This window comes from Nicotiana tabacum, chromosome 22, assembly GCF_000715075.1.
Source record: "Nicotiana tabacum cultivar K326 chromosome 22, ASM71507v2, whole genome shotgun sequence".
In the NCBI taxonomy this organism is placed as follows: Eukaryota; Viridiplantae; Streptophyta; class Magnoliopsida; order Solanales; family Solanaceae; genus Nicotiana; species Nicotiana tabacum.
This window is the reverse complement of record NC_134101.1, coordinates 194906630-194925452: the sequence shown is the minus strand read 5'-3', so window position 1 is coordinate 194925452 and position 18823 is coordinate 194906630. Positions and strand designations below refer to the sequence as shown.

The 18823-nt window shown below is 36.3% G+C and overlaps 1 protein-coding gene and 1 pseudogene across 1 annotated transcript in view; one reads left to right on the top strand and one right to left on the bottom strand.

Moving 5' to 3' along the window:
• Window positions 1-18823, bottom strand: part of LOC107795246 (uncharacterized) — an 80580-nt gene that overhangs the window by 39918 nt on the left and 21839 nt on the right. The window lies entirely within an intron of this gene.
• LOC107795248 (myosin-binding protein 7-like) lies at window positions 12114-17250 on the top strand (annotated as a pseudogene).

The window sequence follows — 18823 nt, the reverse complement described above, 5'->3', positions numbered from 1 at the left end:
TTGTAAAATGTTCATGGTGTTAGTTGTTAAAGGAAAAGCTTAGGGAATAAATCTTGATGGAGTGTGGTGGATTGCTCGAGGACAAGCAATGATTTAAGTGTGGGGTGTTGATAGTAGGCTATATAGTTGATATTTACACCTTAATATGACCATACTTTGTTGTTGTTTTATAGATAAATTGCCAACAAAATGCTCTAAATAGTGTTCTTTTGTTTAGCAGGGAATATTATATGAGAGGAAGCAATATGGAGTGTTTTGGAGGCGATAATGTAAAGAAAAACGCCCACTCGAGAAGTACCCGAACACAAAGAAACATAAATGGTCTAGGCAAGAAGGCCACCGCGACCGCGTGGCACCGCGGCGAACCGTGGCTGATTAATGAAGGGAGACAGAAAGCTCAGTGTTCACCGCGGTCGACCGCGGTTGGCCGCGACCGCGGTGAACTGTTCACTCTGCTGGAAGTTGTGGACCAAAGTGTAATTTCGGGGAAACTTTTGTAGAACCCTTATAAGCTTTAGAAACTCGCCCAACTGAAGAAGGAAACTAATTTTAGACTACTTTTGGAGGAAGAACAAGTGTGAGAAGATCAACCAAACATTAGAGTTTTTCTATCTCCTTTTAATTCTTGCAATTTTATATTATGAATAATTTAGTAGTTCTCTCTTATTTTGTTATGAGTAGCTAAACACTTATCTAGGGTTGATGGAACCAATTGTTGGTTGAAGTCTTGACTCAAGTTGTTATAATCGAGCCGGATTTACGATATGATTGTTCAACTATGTTTTGTATGGTGATTAATTGAATGGGCCCTTGATTAATCGTATCTAATTACCTTATATTGCTTGAGAAAGAATATTAGGTTAGATAGCTGTTGAACAACACCACTTTTGGGTAATTGAAGAGATTCATACTTGAACTTAAAAGTGGGTTTAGAGATAACAAAACTTTGGTGGGATAATTTAGAGTTGCATAACCATAGACAGCTAGAGTAGTTCGAGAGAATGCTCTAGTAAATTATTGTAGTTGATCGAGAGATAATTACGATAGCCCATAACTCTTAATCCTCATAGAGTATTACGGCGAGATTATAGCGGAAGAGTCAAGACCTAAACTAGCAATTGGGGAAATCACTGCCCTAGACCTTTTTACCATTGAATTATCTTTGTTTTAGCTTATTGTTATTTTTAATAGTAGTGAAGTAGTTAAACAAAAGAACCCAATCTTTATTGATCAAATATCTTGCATCTAGAAATTGATTAAGTTGATAATAACATTGCCGAAAAGTGTAATAGATAAGTTAGTTCCCTGAGGATTCGATTCCGGACTTAAAACCGGATTATATTTGCAGCGACCGCTTTGTCTTTTAAAAGGCATAGTTGGGCATTATCAGATCCTAAGGGATCAAGTTTAGTTCATGGACAATAATTTGAATATTGTCATGCCTTAAACCATAGCTCAAACACATAGGGGCAGGGGTTTTGGGATTCATAATAGGAGCATGTGGAAAGAAATTAGCATGCTAATTCAAGTACAGAAACAGTAAGTAGACTGGATATAAAAGCAGTAATAAACACATTGTTGTGGTGCTAAAGCTTAAATCAGGACATACCAGTTTCAAAGAAACAAATAGAGAAAAGTAGTAGGTCTTGTAAACAGGCCACAGTGCAGACAAGAGAGAATACTATTGTGTATGAATGTGAGTTCAGAAAGATTGTGAATTCCTTTCTGAGTTTGCGAAAGAGGCGTGCCTTTATAGTGTGAAAATCAGGCAGAAATAAGGTAAGAAAACATTTAAGGAACTGATTATCAATTAAGAATCAATCACACAAGACTTCCTTTAATTAAGGAATTCAGATTCAAACGGGAAAACTACTTAAGGGAAGAAGTCCAATAAACCTTTTGTGCAAAGCATACAATTAGGGGAAAATACATAAAAGGTTATTTAAGGGACATAATTTTGAAATACACGGTTGTACAAATAAGGTAAGAAAATCAATTAGTAGCCAATAAATCAAGAGTTAGAGATCTTGTAATTATTGGTCCATGAATGAACCAAGTCAGAAAAGCTGAGAAAGGTTTTAACTTAAGTCGAATCACAGGAAAATCAGCAAACAATGGAAAGAAATCAATCAGACCTATTAAGAAGGAAGTCTGAACCAATCCCAATTTTGAAAGCTATTTTAGAGGGAAGTTCATCACATATAAAGAGCATACAGACATGTCAAGCTGAAAGAATATGTCGTTTTATTGCAAAATCGGTAGATATAGGCTACGGGAGCATGGTTGTCACAAGGTTAGAAATGTAGAAGAGAAGTAGCAAAAAAGATCCAGTGTAAAGCAAAAGTCAGAATCATATGAAAAACAAGGATTTCAAAACTCAGTTCAGAGACTCGGAACTGGTCTGAAAGAGTTAGGGTTTTTAAAATAAAACCAGTTCAAGTAAATCACATAGCCAATGGTTTCCAAAATAGGAAGAACCCCCAAATTCTAGTTTCTACCATCAATCGAGTGCAGAGATGAGAGGACAAGTAATTGAGTCGAAACAGGTTCAGAGGTCTCAGAAAAGAATTGAAACCTTTAACATGTTACTCTCAGCAACAAAACCCATGAGAAACATGATAGAAGAGTAACATGCAAAACATAGCAGAAGAGTTCGAAGAAAACATGGTAGAAGAAACTAATACGAAACATACTGGAGAAATTGATAAGAACAGTATGAGAAACATATTAAGAAATATTAGAAGAAACTTAACTAGAACATAGTGTAGGAAACTTAATAAGAAACACTCAAGAACACAGTAAGGGGAAAATATAGTAGAAGAAACACACAAGAATCACAGTAGAGGAAAATACAGTAGAAGAAACACACGAGAACACAATAGAGGAAAATATAGTAGAAGGAACACACAAAAGAAAGAGAAAATCAAAGAAACATCTAAATATTTCAGAAAAACCCTAGATCGGAAAAAGAGATGGTTTCGAAAGTATAGTTTTTTGAAAGAAAATCTAGAAAATCATTTAAAAACTTAGGGAAAGCATAGATCCGGAACAGATCTAAAGAGATTAGAAAAACCTTAAAGCTAGGGTTTTCAGAGGAACCCAAACGGTGAGAAAGGCTTGGATCTAAACAGAAGGAGTCGTAGCCAGGCTCGAAACAGACATAGCTTGTCGGAGCAGGGCCGGAGATGGTAGTAAAGCTTGAATCATCAGAGGTCTGGACCCAAATCTTCATGGTCGAGTCATGAAGCTTTAGTTAACCAAACTTGAGGAGCCATAGGTGGCTTGGTGGGTGGTGAGACCACCATAGATTTAGGTTAGAAGGTGGCCGGAGAAGATGAACAGAACTCATCGGAGAGGAGAGGAGAGGGAAAGTTCTAGAGAGAACCAGAAGTAGAGAGATAGAGATGAGTGAGGACTGAGAGGGGTATTGGGGGGTCGTTTGGTTAAAAACGGTAAGGACGGATGAGGGTGATTGATCTTTTTGATCAACGGCCAGGATTTCATAAGGTTTTGGGTCGGGTAGGTGTAATTGGGGCCTGGGTCGGGTTTTAATTAAAATTGGGCTGAAATTGGGGTCCAATTAGGGGTCAGATTTTAGGCTAAAATTGAAACGAATTGGGCTATTATTTAAATAGCCAGTTTTTTCCTTTAAAATTATAAAAAATAGTAAATTAATTTCCAAAAATAAATTGAAAGCGTCAAAATGATTTATAATACATAATTATCCAATTAAAAATACTGAAGTTAATTTTATAAATATAAACGCCATTAAATCTTAAAAAGGTTAATATCGCAATTACGTGCAATTTAGCTTTAAAAATACTAAATAAATTTATAAAAACATATGCAAAAATATATGTTAGCTATATTTAATTCAAATATGAGAATCCAATAGATGAATCACCAAAATGATAATTTTGGGAACAATTATTGGAGTTTTCTTGCTAAAATAAGGCAATAAATTGATTTAAAAACCCTTACTATTAAGAGAAAAATATTAAAACCTTGGGACATACTTATATATGCATATTCATGCTATTTTGAAAGTATTTTGCATATTAAAAATATAAGAAAAAAATTGGGTATCAACAAGGTCTGAATGAGAAGGTTAGTTACCTTCGATATTTCTCCAAAATATCTACCAGCTAACAGAGCATAACACTAGCTTCATAGGCATCATAATATGCATAACATGAAAAATATACATGAATACTTGTCTGTTATTGATACATGAATTCTAAACTAACGTGGATATATGAATACTAAACCGGCACGAATAATCGAGTACTGAACTGACGTGAACATATGATCACTGAACTGACATTAATATCTGAGTACTAAGTTGGCATGAATATCTGAGTACTAGACTGACATGAGTATCTGAGTACTGAACTGGCTTGAATGTTCTAACATGAGATCTGAATACTGGGAACACAATTGTCGTGACATGATATTTGAATACTGGAAACTTGATTGTTATAACATTACACTTGAAATACTGGTGTACAACCGCTAATTATGGTGGAAAATCTAACTCATAAGCTACTTACCCGCTTCATAGGATCCTATATGGGCCAATGTATCAGGGATTGAGCTTTCCTTTCTTCCCAACTCTTATAACATCTTTCATAATCGAAACGTTTATAAACACCCAATCCTCAACTTGAAACTCTAGGTCTCTATGTTGCATGTTCGAATAGGACTTTTGGCGACTCTGAGCTGTCTTCAAATTCTCTTGAATGAACTTAAATTTCTCCATAGATTGATGGACCAAATTTGGTCTCAACTACTCTGCTTTGCTAACTTCGAACCAGTCAATCGATGAGCTACACTTTCGCCCATACAAATCATGCTTTTTAATGAGTGAGATAATCCTATTATAAGGTCCATATTTACCATCTTCACTAAAGAATATGTGTATTCTGAGATAAACACTTGGTTTCCTGCTGCTCGACTTTCATTTGCTGGCAATTCATATACTTGGCCACAAATTTTGTGAAGAAGTGGCTCATGTCGTTCCACCAATAAATCTCCTTGAGATTATGATACATCTTTGGGGAACCAGGGTAGACAGAATACCTGGAATTATGGGCTTCTAACATTTTCCTCCTTCAATAGGTCCCACAATCTATCGTGGTACCTCAAAGTACTACCATCTCCCCTAGTTTAAAAGCCATCATCTTATGCTTGTGAATCCCCCCTTTCAGCTACAACAAGTAGGGATCATCAAACTATTTCTCCTTCACTTCGGCTACTAAGGAGGAACAAGTCATATTCTAGACAACAACTCCACTATCTTTGGAGTACGCAAATTGAACACCTAGATGGGCTAAGATGTGAACTTCTTTCACCAGAGTTCTCTTATCTACCTCAATCATGAATTATACTTCCCACACTTGATTATCTTCTTAAGCACTTCCTGAAAACACTTATAGTGTTATTGTGAACTAAGTTTTTGACATGTACTCCAAATTTTAAAGCCTCGTGCAATGGAACTACCCCCATAACACATAAATGGCCATGATTTTATAGCTTTTCTGTGATCACTTTATCATCAATAACTAAGCTCGGTGTTCAATCTACTCTCTTTGTGTTTCTTACACATGCTAGACATATTCCTGGTGGTAATTATATGATTTTCCCTCACTACCGAACTAATTTTCTTTTTCATATCCCATGCTAATTATTCGGTTTCAAATATATAACTGGACTTACTGAAAATTTTCACATCACTCCTTAGACCAATGGTCTTATACTTGCAGATCTTTCTCTTTTTGTTGGGATCCAAATAACTTTCCTTATTTTCTGCAATTCTTTGCACTCCACGTTAATGACGACTCATCTTCCAACTTACTTCTGAGAAATCTTTCTTACTAGGAAGAAATAAATTATTTACATAACGTAAAGCTAATATATTCACAACTATCATACACAATCTTAATAATTTAACTTTTCTCACACGGTCAATCTTGGGGAAACCACATTTTGATAATTCCTAAAGGCTATTCTTTTGTAGTTTTATCCCTTACTACTAGCTGATTTTTTTCCCACTGCCACTGTACTTCGGGTTTAACTTAAACTCTTCGGGTTCTAACATGCGTTCGGGGTTTTAGTAACTAGCATACTGAATAACCATAGACCCGCTAACTAAAAGACTGTATAACCGGTAATTGAGGTAAGTTGATAACCATAAGACATGATGACTGTTTTCATACTTTCTAATAAGGTTATGTACTAATATGTACTACTATACATTGTATCTCACTTTCAACATCCTCTTAAGTCTCACTTGTTACCAACATGTACTGAATAATTATACCCCAATAGGCAATAATCCTCGCTAGCACCTTGGGTTTTCCTACACATGGGCATTCGATACGTCTTGAATTTGATAGGAACAGAAGGTTACCTATTGCTCTAAGTTTCATGGCACGATCTAGAGTAGAAAGAAATGAGACAATCTTGAATGTCTTGGTAGTTAACCATTTATATGCATGGCCGGCACACACATATAAAGGACACTCCACTAGACATGGCTTCATAGACTCCCTAGGACACTTGAACCTAATGCTCTGATACCAAGCTTTGTCACTTCCCAAACTTTGGCCTGGACGTAACACGACACTCGGTGCCTGACTACATATGACTGAGCAAACCAACTGGCTTGCTGAATCAACATGTGATATCATAACATACTAAATGCGGAAGATAAACTAACACATGCTGATATACTGAAATTCTGAAGGATAAAAATCAAAGTATGGAAACACTAATACAAGTCTGAAACATGTCTGTAGACAACATTGCTTAACACAAAAACTTGTGACTCTGTCTAACTGTTACTCTAGTCTATGAAGCCTCTATTTGAGTACTGAAAACACTTACTATATGTGAATACTGAAGACTGTAAAGTAATGATAATGTCTTGAAAGAATTGGGGATCACCAAATAGCTGGTACGAGAATCCTAGCACTCTGAATCATCTACTTATAAATCAATACTGCATCGTGAGATGCAGGCCCCGGGCAAAAAGGGACATCAGTACATTTGAATTGCACTGGTATGTAAAGCAACTAAAAGAAAGAATTATAAATGGTGACACTAATACTGGGCTGATAACTGGGAATTGATAATTGATAACTGAAATTATAACTGTTGAAACTGAAACTAAAATGATAACTGAGATAATAACTAATAACTGATGATTGAAATGATAGCTGATAACTGAACTGAATAAAGCAAGTAAGGATATGAATACTCCCTCTTCTGAATGATGAATAACATGTTTATCTGAATATTAAACTACGGCCTCAGGCCCAATATATATGTGCACAAACTGCAGCCTCGTGCCCAAGTATATATATACATCATTATGGCCTCAGGCCCAAAATGCATAAAACATAAACTACAGCCTCATGCCCAAACATGCACAAAGCATAAACTACGCCCTCAAGCCCAAATACAGGTGTTCAACATTCAGGGATTCAAAATTAGGAACTGAGAATCATACCGCAACACATGATACTGAATCACACTGAGTTATATGATACTGGAATACTGAATGGGACTAGACTGAGACATGTATTCTTGAACTGATTATGAACACTGAAACTTCAATTGCTTATGATGCTGAGTAATCTGTACTGAGACTCGGAGGCATCAAACCCAAGTCTATATTGAATATGCACTGAGCTCACAACGTTCAGAGTGAAAGTCATGAACGAGTTATAAAGCTAGAGAATAGAAGTTCTGTAACTATTCAAGGAACTAGGCTTAACTATATTTTTGAGGCAATTAGTAACGTTGTAAAAAGAAACGTAATGTATGGAGAATCATTAACATTCCCAAACATAGAGAGTTAGCCTCACATACCTTAATTTCGCCCCTTAGTGATCCACAATACTAAGAACCTTCAATCTACAATATTAATATCCCATGGAACCAATATTAGTAACAAATTCCATAACTTAAGCCATTTAGGCATATTATCAAATACCTTGTAGGCATAAATCTCTACATCTCATCACCATATAATTAGTTCATCCAACTACCACCATTCATCAACAATTTATCCCACCAACATGATTAACCAATTTATAACTTCCAACATCACATATATGACCATCCATCCATACCCAACCAACAAACTTTCATCAAATAATCATCTTTCAATCTCTATAATAGTTATGTAATTAAATTGGGAACTTATGGCTTTCAATCACCATACCAAGAGTTTCAATACTTATTCATACTCATATTCCCTTAATAAATTCATACATGTAAGTCTAAGGGTGTAGGATTACTTTTTTGGAAGAAATCTTGCAAAACCCTCGTTTGAGTTCTTGAAAAAATCTCTTGAAGATCTAAGTATTTTATGTGTAGATTTCATCAATACTAGTGTAGAAATGATGGAATCTACACCAAGATAATGGGGATTTCTTACCTTGAAGATGGGAGGGGTTGGAGGTCTTGAGAGACTGGAGGAAAATCCTAAAATTCGTCCAAAAAATGGGGGAAGATGGACCCGAAATTGTGTTTATAGGCCTAGATTTCGAATGCGGCCTCGGATGTTTCGCATCCCCAGTTCACTCCTATCAGGAGCTCGGATGCTGACCCGGATTCTATGGAAGCACTTCACTGCCAACCCCTCTTTTGGGACACGGCCTCGGATGTTTCGCATCCGCACACTCCTCCGCCAGCCGTTGGTAATTTGGTCATAACTTCTTGTAGAAATATCCAAATGACGAACGGTTTAAAGCGTTGGAAATTAGACTCAAAGAACTTTCATTTGGAATTTTAGTCTTTCATGTAATTTTCCAACTTGTCTTAGACTTATGTCTCTCCTTAGACCCCAAATCACTTATGATATACCTCATACACTTATTATCATATCCAATTGAAAACCATCATATTAATAGTCCTCGTCCGCACAAGGCTGATTCAGATTTACGGAGTGTTACATTACCCATACTCATCCCGATAGGGCTTTACATGTCTAAAAGATCATATTAATATTCATTTAACACATCCACAACTAATCCGGATTTACGGGGTGTTACATTATATGGGAGGCGATGTGGTTCACTGATTGGTTGGTTTGAGCTCCGAGAGGCTAGGTTGCTAGGCACTGATTTGGTCCGTGATACTACAGATAAGGTTAAGGTAATTCAGGAACGACTTCATGCAGCTCAATCCAGGCAATAAAGTTATGCAGACCAGAAGGTTCGAGATGTAGCATACATGGTAGGTGAGAAGGTTCTTCTCCGAGTGTCGCGTGATGCAGTTTTGGAAGAAGGACAAGTTGAGCCCGAGGTTTATTGGTCCATTTGGTATCTTGGAGAGAGTTGGGGAGGTTGCTTACAAGCTTGCATTGCCTCCTACCCTATCAGGGGTACATCCGGTATTTCACATTTTTATGCTTCGGAAGAACCATGAGGACAGCTCGATGAAAATTTAGCCTGTGAGGAAGAACTGGTGGCTATTCTAGCCTGAAAGATTCGAAAGTTGAGATCTGAGAGTTTTCCTTCGGTGAAAGTACAATGGAATGTGAGCTGATTGAGGCAGTTATGTGAGAGTCCGAGTACGACATGCGGAGAAGATACTCACACCTTTTTACCAGTCCAGGTATTTTTCTGTGTTCGTTCGAGGATGAACGTTTCTTTTAGAAGTAGAGAATGTGACGAGCCGATAGGTTGTTTTGAGCACTAGCCCTTATTTTCGTGTTCCGAGACCTCTATTAGCTTCATTTGATGTTTCTTGATTTGCTTGCTTAGTCTGTGTTGTCTTCCGGAAACATTTTACATAGAATATAGAAGAAAAAGTAATTTTTAACTTAAAATGATGTTTAGTTGACTATGGTCAACATTTTGGAAAAATACCCTGGATCGATGTATTGAGGATTCTGATAGCTTCGTATTGTGATTTTGGACTTGGGTGTATGCTCATAATTGAATTCGGAGGTCCCTAGGTTGATTTGACTTGTTTTGCCGAAAGTTAGCAATTGGAATGTATGAAAGCTCCCTAGGTTTGATCGTAGGTTGACTTTATGGTTATCGAGTTCGGGTTTTGGTTTTGAGACTTGGAATAGGTCTGTTTGCTATTTGAAACTTGTCTGTAAAATTTTGTGTAATTCAGAGTTGGTTTGATAGGATTCGGACGCTTGGTTGAATTTCATGCGTTTTGATGTCCGATTCATGGTTCTAGATGTTATTTTGGTGTTTGATCACATGAGAGAGTTTATACGATGTTATTACGCTTGTGTGCATGATTGGTTTGGAGCCCGAGGGGCTCGGGTGAGTTTCGGATAGGCTTCTGGCCATTTTTAAACTTGTAAAAACTGTTGTTTCTTATGTATGGTGCATTGTAATTCGCGATCGTGAAGGGGAAACTTGGGCTAGGGACTGATTCTTCTTCGCCAATGCAAGGGTCGTCCGTGAACACGAAGCAATAGGGGGCTTACCCTTCGCGAACATAATAGGCATCTCGCGAACGCGATGCCTGGGGGTGATCTACGGGGAAGGTGGGCGGTTTCTCGTTGCGAGCGCGAACTGGGGTTCGCGAACGCGAAGGCACGTAGGGAATTTACCCTTTAGGAATGTGAATAGGACCTCACGAACACTATGGCCTTTTGGCCAGTTCTCTTCGCGAACGCGTTAGGTGCTTCACGTTTCGCGAACGCGAGGAACACCTGATGCCTAGATATTTAAAGTGTTGAAAGTGGGGATTTGACCATTACCATTTTGAAAGCTAGAGTTGGCCTAGAGGCGATTTTGAAGATTTCATCCCCACTTTATTGGTTAGTGATTTTTAACTTGTTTTGATGTATTTCCACAATCACCCATTGATTTTAATCTTTCATCTATGAATTTCATGATAAAAATTAGGGATTTGGGTAGAATTTAGGGATTTTACAAAATTGAGATATAGATCTCAATTTGAGGTCGGATTTCGAAACAAATCACATAATTCGGCTCGAGGTGAATGAGTAATCCGGTAAGTTTTATATTTTACTGTTCATATCATCATTTCATATTTTATTTAGTATAAAATAATATATTTGAACTTTTCATACTTATTACGAATATCATTTATTAGAAAAAAGAAAAACAATAACCAAATACTATTGTTTTAACAAGGTTGAAAATTAAATTTTCGTATCCCAACCAACCAAACGACGTTTACGTGTAACTACAGAGAAAGAGAAAGAGAGCACGTCGTTGTGAGGATATTGTTATCCAATAATAAATATTCCAACATCAGGAGACAATTCCACTCATATTAAACCCATACGTGCCTACACTATTGTCTTTCTATTTCCTTTCGTACAACTACAGTGTCCAGCAAAAAAATAGAGATATTAAAATATTAATAATTGGTTACAATATCGTATGTGCTTTATGTTAATTATCGATTTTGTGGGTGAATATTATACTGAAATATTTTTTATTTAGCTATTTCTGGCCTCTGAGGTCACTTAAAGTTAACTGTACACATGGATGATTTCACAGAGCTAATTATGTGGTAATTGTAGATTAACTAAAAATTGACTGATGATTAATATCTCATACTTATGAACCGGAGCTCTTCATCATTGTTTCATTACATGTTCAGTCGTCAATTGTGGCAACTAATAGAAAAGTGGAGAAAAAATTGAATCCTTATTAACTTCAACTTTTAATAATTTTTGTCAAGTAAAAAAGTATAATTATAATGCTTTTACACTTGAAATAAATACAAACTGACACTCTTTATCACACATTGCTATTCATAGATTGCATTTGAACATTAATATAGTTCACTCTTTCAAGACTCCGCCTCATCCTCTAAACCAACACTATGATATATCATTCAAATAGTATAAAAAGAAAGGTTTAAGTAGTAAACACTAACGATATTAAAAACAATTACACAACTAATTCAAGTTAACATGTTATAATAGCTTATTATTTTATTTTTTTGGAATAACATATCAAACTTGTTATGAAGATTTATCTATGATTAAATTTTGATTTTAACTAAAAACACAAGATGATCGATTATAGAAAGAGAAAAAGAAAAAGATTGAAGATTGAATTGAAAATGGGTACAAATAAAAATAAAAGAATATCGGTATCCTTAGCCGCCCAGTCCGACGCTGCCGCCAGAATTGTCCAATATCACTCCCTTCTCCTTTCCCTCTCTAAATATCTTAGTAAAAGAATAGAAACGTAAAATAGAAAATTCAGAAAACAGATCATTTTGTTCACGAAACACGAAGCAACCAAACCAAACAAGGAACTGAAAACTAGAACTAGGGTTCCCAAATTCTCTCCCGGTATTTTCCATTTCCCTCTTTTTTCCCGTGAAAATCTTTTTAACTTTCCCGGGAATATTTGAGCTCCGTTTACTCAGCTTCAGTTCCTTTTTCTTTTCCAATTCCAGGTTCCCTAATTTTACTCTTCTCTTCTTTTTAGTTACGGTAATTTTTCTAACTCTGATTTGATTTGATTTTCAATCATTTTCTTTTTTTACAGGATTTCGTATTTGAGGGAAAAGGGCAAATTCGTACACATATATATTTTAGAAGGGAGGGATTTTCGTGATATTTTTCATTGTACAAATTTATGGGATATTTCCTGATTTAGGGTTTAAAGTAGTTTTTATTGGTAGTCAATGGATTCTGCAAATACGACCCCGTCAACCAGTGAGGTCAAATGTTGTGAATGCGAGTGTAAGTGTTCTATAACAAACAGGTCCTTTTCGGGGACTTGGATTCGGACAGTGAAGCGAAAATTGGACGAATATGATGAAATTGAGAAGAAATTTGTGATCCCGGGTCTGATTTTGCCTCAAACAGCTCGTATAGAAATGGAGAACGAGTGTGTTGCTCTTAGGGAAATGGTTGGTAGCCAACAGGAGACGATTCAAGAATTGAGTGTCGAGTTGGAGGAAGAGAGGAATGCGGCTTCCTCGGCTGCTAACGAAGCCATGTCGATGATCTTGAGGTTGCAGAGGGAAAAAGCCGAGTCACAAATGGAGTTTAGGCAGTTCAAGATGTTCACAGAGGAGAAAATGGCGCATGATCAGCAGGAGATAATGGCGTTGGAGGATTTGTTGTATAAGAGGGAGGAGACGATCCAGTCGTTGACTTGTGAGGTGCAAATGTATAAGCATAGGATGTTGAGTTATGGGTTCTTGGAGTCTGAGGTTGAGGATGATGGTGAGAAAGAGAAGGTTCGTTATGGCCGAAATGATGGTGTCAGTGAGGGCATCGATGAGCGTTTTGAAATTTCTTTGTATGATTACCCTCCCTTGAAATGCACTATTAATGAGAACCACGTGTACACAGAGATGGATAATGAGGTTGTGGACGTTGAGAAATATGCATTCGGAGAGACCCCACGATGATGTGATCAATTGCGAGATTTGGATCAGAGGATCAATCAGTTAGAATTGATGCCAAGTAGTCAGACTGATGGGGAAGTATTTAACAACGATGTCCTTGAAAAAACAGTAGTCGCTCAATTCCCTCCTGTAACAAATAAAGAAATAAGCTCTGATTTTATCTCAGGTTCTACGAAGTTCGGTGGAAGTGTTGGAAAAGCAGAAAATTCGCAAACAGAGGAGTATGCGAACTTGAGGAAGGTGGACGAGTCATCTGAAGTTGGAGGTGAAATGAACGACAGAGTGTAGACAATTGACTCTATACATCAGGGTTCTGGATATAATGGTACCTCAGAGCCCAAGGCTTCTGCAGGAATAGGTGATGGGCATACCCCAAGAGATTCGCTGAATCATACTGATTTTGGGGATCCTGAGGTCACGAAGCTGTACCTTAGGCTGCAGGCCCTCGAGGCTGATCGGAAATCAATGAGGCAGGCTATCGTTTCTATGCGGACTGATAAAGCACAGCTGATATTGCTTAAAGAAATTGCTCAGCAGTTGTGCAAAGAAATGTCTCCAGCAAGGAGGACGCCTGTGAGGAAGACATCTGTAGTCACGAGCTTTTCATTCATTTCAATATTCAAGGTACCATGTTACTTGTGATTATACATTTTCTGTGCTCAATAAATTCTTTTTCACATATCAAAGTATGTGTTGCATATGATATGTGTCCTATGTTAAAAGCTGTTCTAGATGATTGCAAGCACAGTAGGAGCAACTGTTATATCATGATACTTTGAAAAGTCTTTTCCTAATCATTTTCTGGAATAAAACTGTAATATCTTATGTTAAGCTGAAAGGAGGCCATATCATTGCCCCAAAGGCTCTGCTCTAATGGTAAGAATGCAGTGTGTGATGTGTGGATTATGTGTGCATCACGTGTTCGAACACTTCTGTAGACAAAAGTCTGGTATCTAAGTGAAGGGTAGAGAAGCAGGCCCATCATCCATCGAGTTCGTGCGCCACTGGCGCTCGGGATTTCTCTGTTTTTGAAAAAAGGAAAGGAGGCCATTTCACTGATTACATCAGCAATTTCAATTCGAACTATTATATTTGGAAGCTCATAAAATTTTATACGTGTGGAAGATATTATTGTTATTAAGGCGGCATCTCTTTGATGCATATGCTATCAGTAATGATGATTTCCCATCATGGTCTAAATAGGAAGGATACTGATTAGGTTCCTAGAAATGTTCTGGATCTACATTTTCCTGTATGCTGAGCCAGTTTTCCAGACGTTACCTCTTCTTTTTTATCTTCCTTAATTTCCATTGCTTTGAACCACTACATCTCAGCTATTTAGGTTACAGTCCCAGGTTAACAGATATTTTTACCATAAGTCTTCTTACCTCGCTTCATCTCAGTTTTACCAACTTTGTTTGTCTATTTCTTACATGATAAAAAAAGAAAAAGAAATGCCAAAATATTGTCCCTGTATATGATGTTAAGCATTTTTAATGTATAATAGCCTGATTTAGTTATTATTATGACATGGCTACCAGGCTAGGAATACCAATCGATAAATTATTATTTATCATACTCCCTATGTTTCATTTTGCGTGACATTTTTATTTTAGTCTTTTCAAAAAAGAATGATACCTTTCTCTGTTTTGAAACTATTAAAAGTTAGCATTCTAATTTTACCCTTAATGACATGACTTGTTTGGACCTACTTATATAAAAGATTATTCTGTTACTAGGATAGAGAAAATGAAAAGACATGGAATTCTCACAACTCATTAATTATATCGCAAGGACAATTTTTGATACTTTGTGTATATTTAGCTTGTGTCAAAAGTCCCTTTATTTCTTAAACTTTGTATTCAGTGAAACACCTTCACATAAATGTTATGGAGGGAGAACTTTGTTTTAGGCATATTTTAGCAAACGTTCACTCCTGTACTTCAATCAAGTACAGTAATCTTTTTCGGTTTACTGATGCTCTGACTATTCTCTGTGAGAATCTGTCTTGCCATTTGGTTGTTTCCTACTGGGTGAGGCTTCGGAAGAGTGCTAACTCTCACAAAATTTGGTTATTCACTTACTCTGCAGTTTATGTGTGTAATAGGATGAGCCTTTCTGAACATAGAATATAACCACTATGCCTCAATCCCAACCCAAGCTAGTTGGAGTCGACTATATGAATGGTTACTATCGATGTCACTCCCTTTAGGCCGTATTCAATATTGTGAGGGTTCATCATAAATAGATTAGTTTTACGTCGGCTTCAACCTACCGTAACTCTCCTCCTTTATTCAATCTTGGGGCCGAAAATATGAGCAAACTCACAGTGACAGTTTTCCAAGAAATAGAATGATGAGATAAATATTTTTCTGCTGAGCATGAACTGTGGGAAATCTAGAGTTGGGTTGATAATATTCCTTGCATTACTTCCATTTGGCATGAGCTGGTGGGATATATTTTGGCTTCATTTGGTTGGTTAGAATTAGTGTGACTCATAGTTGGTCTATTTAAGAACCCTTTGGTTTATTTATTTGGATAAACTTTTTAACTTTTTGGAACGGAGATGGACCTCTAGAGCTTATGTTTAAGTAAGATATTGAGCCTATCCAAGAAGAGCTCAGTGTGAACACAAATTTTGAGCGGAACTACTTAGCCCCTCTGCTGCTGGGGCAGATGTATAATGTACTACTTCGATCCAGCAACTTGTTAGGAGTCTTCTATGAAATCTGCCTTCGAGATTACATTTGATCTCAATTTGAGATCACTGAGATAGATGCTTTATGACAGGCAGCTCTTTTATCGAACCTACTTGTTTGATCCATGTCGACTTGTATGTTTGACTCGCAGCTCGCCTCGCTGGTTATTTTGGATGAGCATTGTGTTTTAGTGATTTCTATCTAAGGAGAGTAAAGGTTTTGGGTCAGAAGATCATAGCTAACCTGTGTAAACTTTTGTATTCTATTTTTATTTCCGTGAACTTTGTTTATGCTTATCTTTCTTCTTTTTCTTTCTGTGCGGAATGGAGAAGAGTTTGAGAAGCTATTATTGCGCTTTGCTATTAAATTTTGCCACACTTTGCTCCCTACCCTCTAATTCCCCTTGGTTTGTTTTTGGCTCTCCTGTGTCATGTGTTCTGCTATATAATTGCTGATATAGTTTCTGTTTTTTCCTGTTCAGTGGATAATATCCTTCGTCTTGTGGAGAAGGAAAGCTCGTCGATCCAAGTGAGTTGATCATTAGAAAGCTAGTACTACTATTTTATCATATTGCTCATATTGTTCTCCTTTGATAGCAAAATCTGTTTCTAATTTTGCCTGCTAGAAGTTCTAGTTTGAGCTAGATAATTGGCACTGAAATCATCATGTTACTTGTTTAGGTACTTGTTTGGTTTGTCAGCCAACAATGCGGGTTTGCTAATGCATTTAGACAAGGGACCTCGTGTTGGCCAATGGAGATGTCTTTCAAGTACACAGGTGTAACACCAATCCCATTGGTCCACATCGACTTCCGAATCTCTTGTACTCATTGGCATGAATGCAGAATCGATTTTAGTCAAGATTTGTTGTTCCGTATATGCCTTGCTGCTGCTAATTTGAATACTGGATTACTTCGTGCAAGTTCTTTTCACTTGATTGTTGGAATTGAATGCATCTTGCTGAAACAGTCGGCACAATTATAGGTGTTCCTTAGCCATATGGCTTTTAGATCTCCTGGTCTGTTGGAATTTCACTTTAGGTAGTTTACTTCTGTATATTGTAGATTTGTGAATAACTTTTTTTTAGGGTCTCAATCAGAAATGAATGCTTTGTTTCGTGATTGGGACATAGTTGATTGATTAAATCGAATATGAGTGCAATTTTTCCATTTGTTTTCCCAATTGAAGCGTGTTTCTTTCCTGAACAGTTAATTTTGTTACTGAAATTGTGGAAAATTTTGGAAGAGAGAGTGAAGTAAAACTTTCAATTTGGGAAAACCATTTGTGAGTTGTTCGTTTGTTACCTAGTTTACCCCCAATTGGATGGGGAGGGGTCAAGTGAAATCCTTATTAGTCCATTAGAAGTCAAACCCAAAGAAACCTTCAAAATAAACCTTGCTACCTGAAACTGCCAAAAATCAGACATTGATTGGATAGAATCATAGAATGGATAAAAGTACTCCCTCCGGTCTCCTATTTACTCCAGTCACTTTTGCTAAATATAATTGTTTCAAAATACTTTTCGTTATAGAAAATTAAGAAAATTTTAATTTATTTTTTCTGATTTTACCTTTACCACAATAAATATTCTAGAAAGAAGTAAAAAAATTTGAGAGATCAAGGATAAGGGCAGTTTAGTTAAATAAATGTTATTTTTAATGTTTTGTTAATGAATATGCAAAATGTTGAAGTGACAGGTAAATAGGATAAAAAGGAGTAACAAATTATTGACTTCTCCTCAAGGTATAGCCATTCCAGTGCAAAAGACATTCTGAAGTTGCTGTCGCTGTGATACTATTGGCTATGAACGGCTCAGACACAACAACTTAGATATTATTGGCCTATTTGGCCAAGCTTCTCAAGAGGCAAAGTGTTTTTTTGCCAAAAAGTATTTTTTTTCCTAACTTGAGGTGTTTGACCAAGCTTTTGGGGAAAAAAGTGCTTTTGGAAGAAGCGAAAGCAGGAGAAGCAGAAAAAAGTAGTTTCTTCTCAAAGGCAGAAGCAGTTTTGACTTTTCTTCTTACCTAAAATACCCTTAATAAAATATAGTATATACCAAAATAACCATTAAACCTAATACTTAGTATATTAATGTATAAGTATTTCTTCTTGTTTTTAGGATAGCTTTCTAATATATAGTGAGTTTAGGGGTAAACGCTTTTATATTTGTTGAATGAATTTTAATATATTTAACTTATATTAAAAGAATCAAGTACTTTTAATTTTATTTTCATATTTTAGTTAAATAAAATAAAATTATTTAATTATTGCATGTAATAACAAATTTTTGAGATTATTTATTTACTTATAATATTAACTATTAAGTAAATCTACTCATGTCCTTATACGTAATTTGATACTTAAAAGCACTTTCTGAAAAGTTTGGTCAAACACAAATTATTGTTCAAAAGTGCTTTTCATAGTGATTAGTCAAACACATTGTTCCTTTCAAAAGTACTTTTTTCAAAAGCACTTCTCAAAATAAGTTGATTTCTCCCGCTTGGCCAAACAGACTAATAGTCTATGATAGAGATTGGCAAACCCAAAACCATTAACTTATACGTACAAGTTGCAGTGTTAATCCGAAAGAATGCTTCACAATTTCTGAACATTCAAGTTCACGAATGCCAGAAAAGAAAATTCACGAATGCATACTCCTAAATTTCTTTCGTTAATTGATACTCAGTTGATAATTACATGAGCATATTCATGCTTTAAATTTCCGCATAATTAAGAACTAGA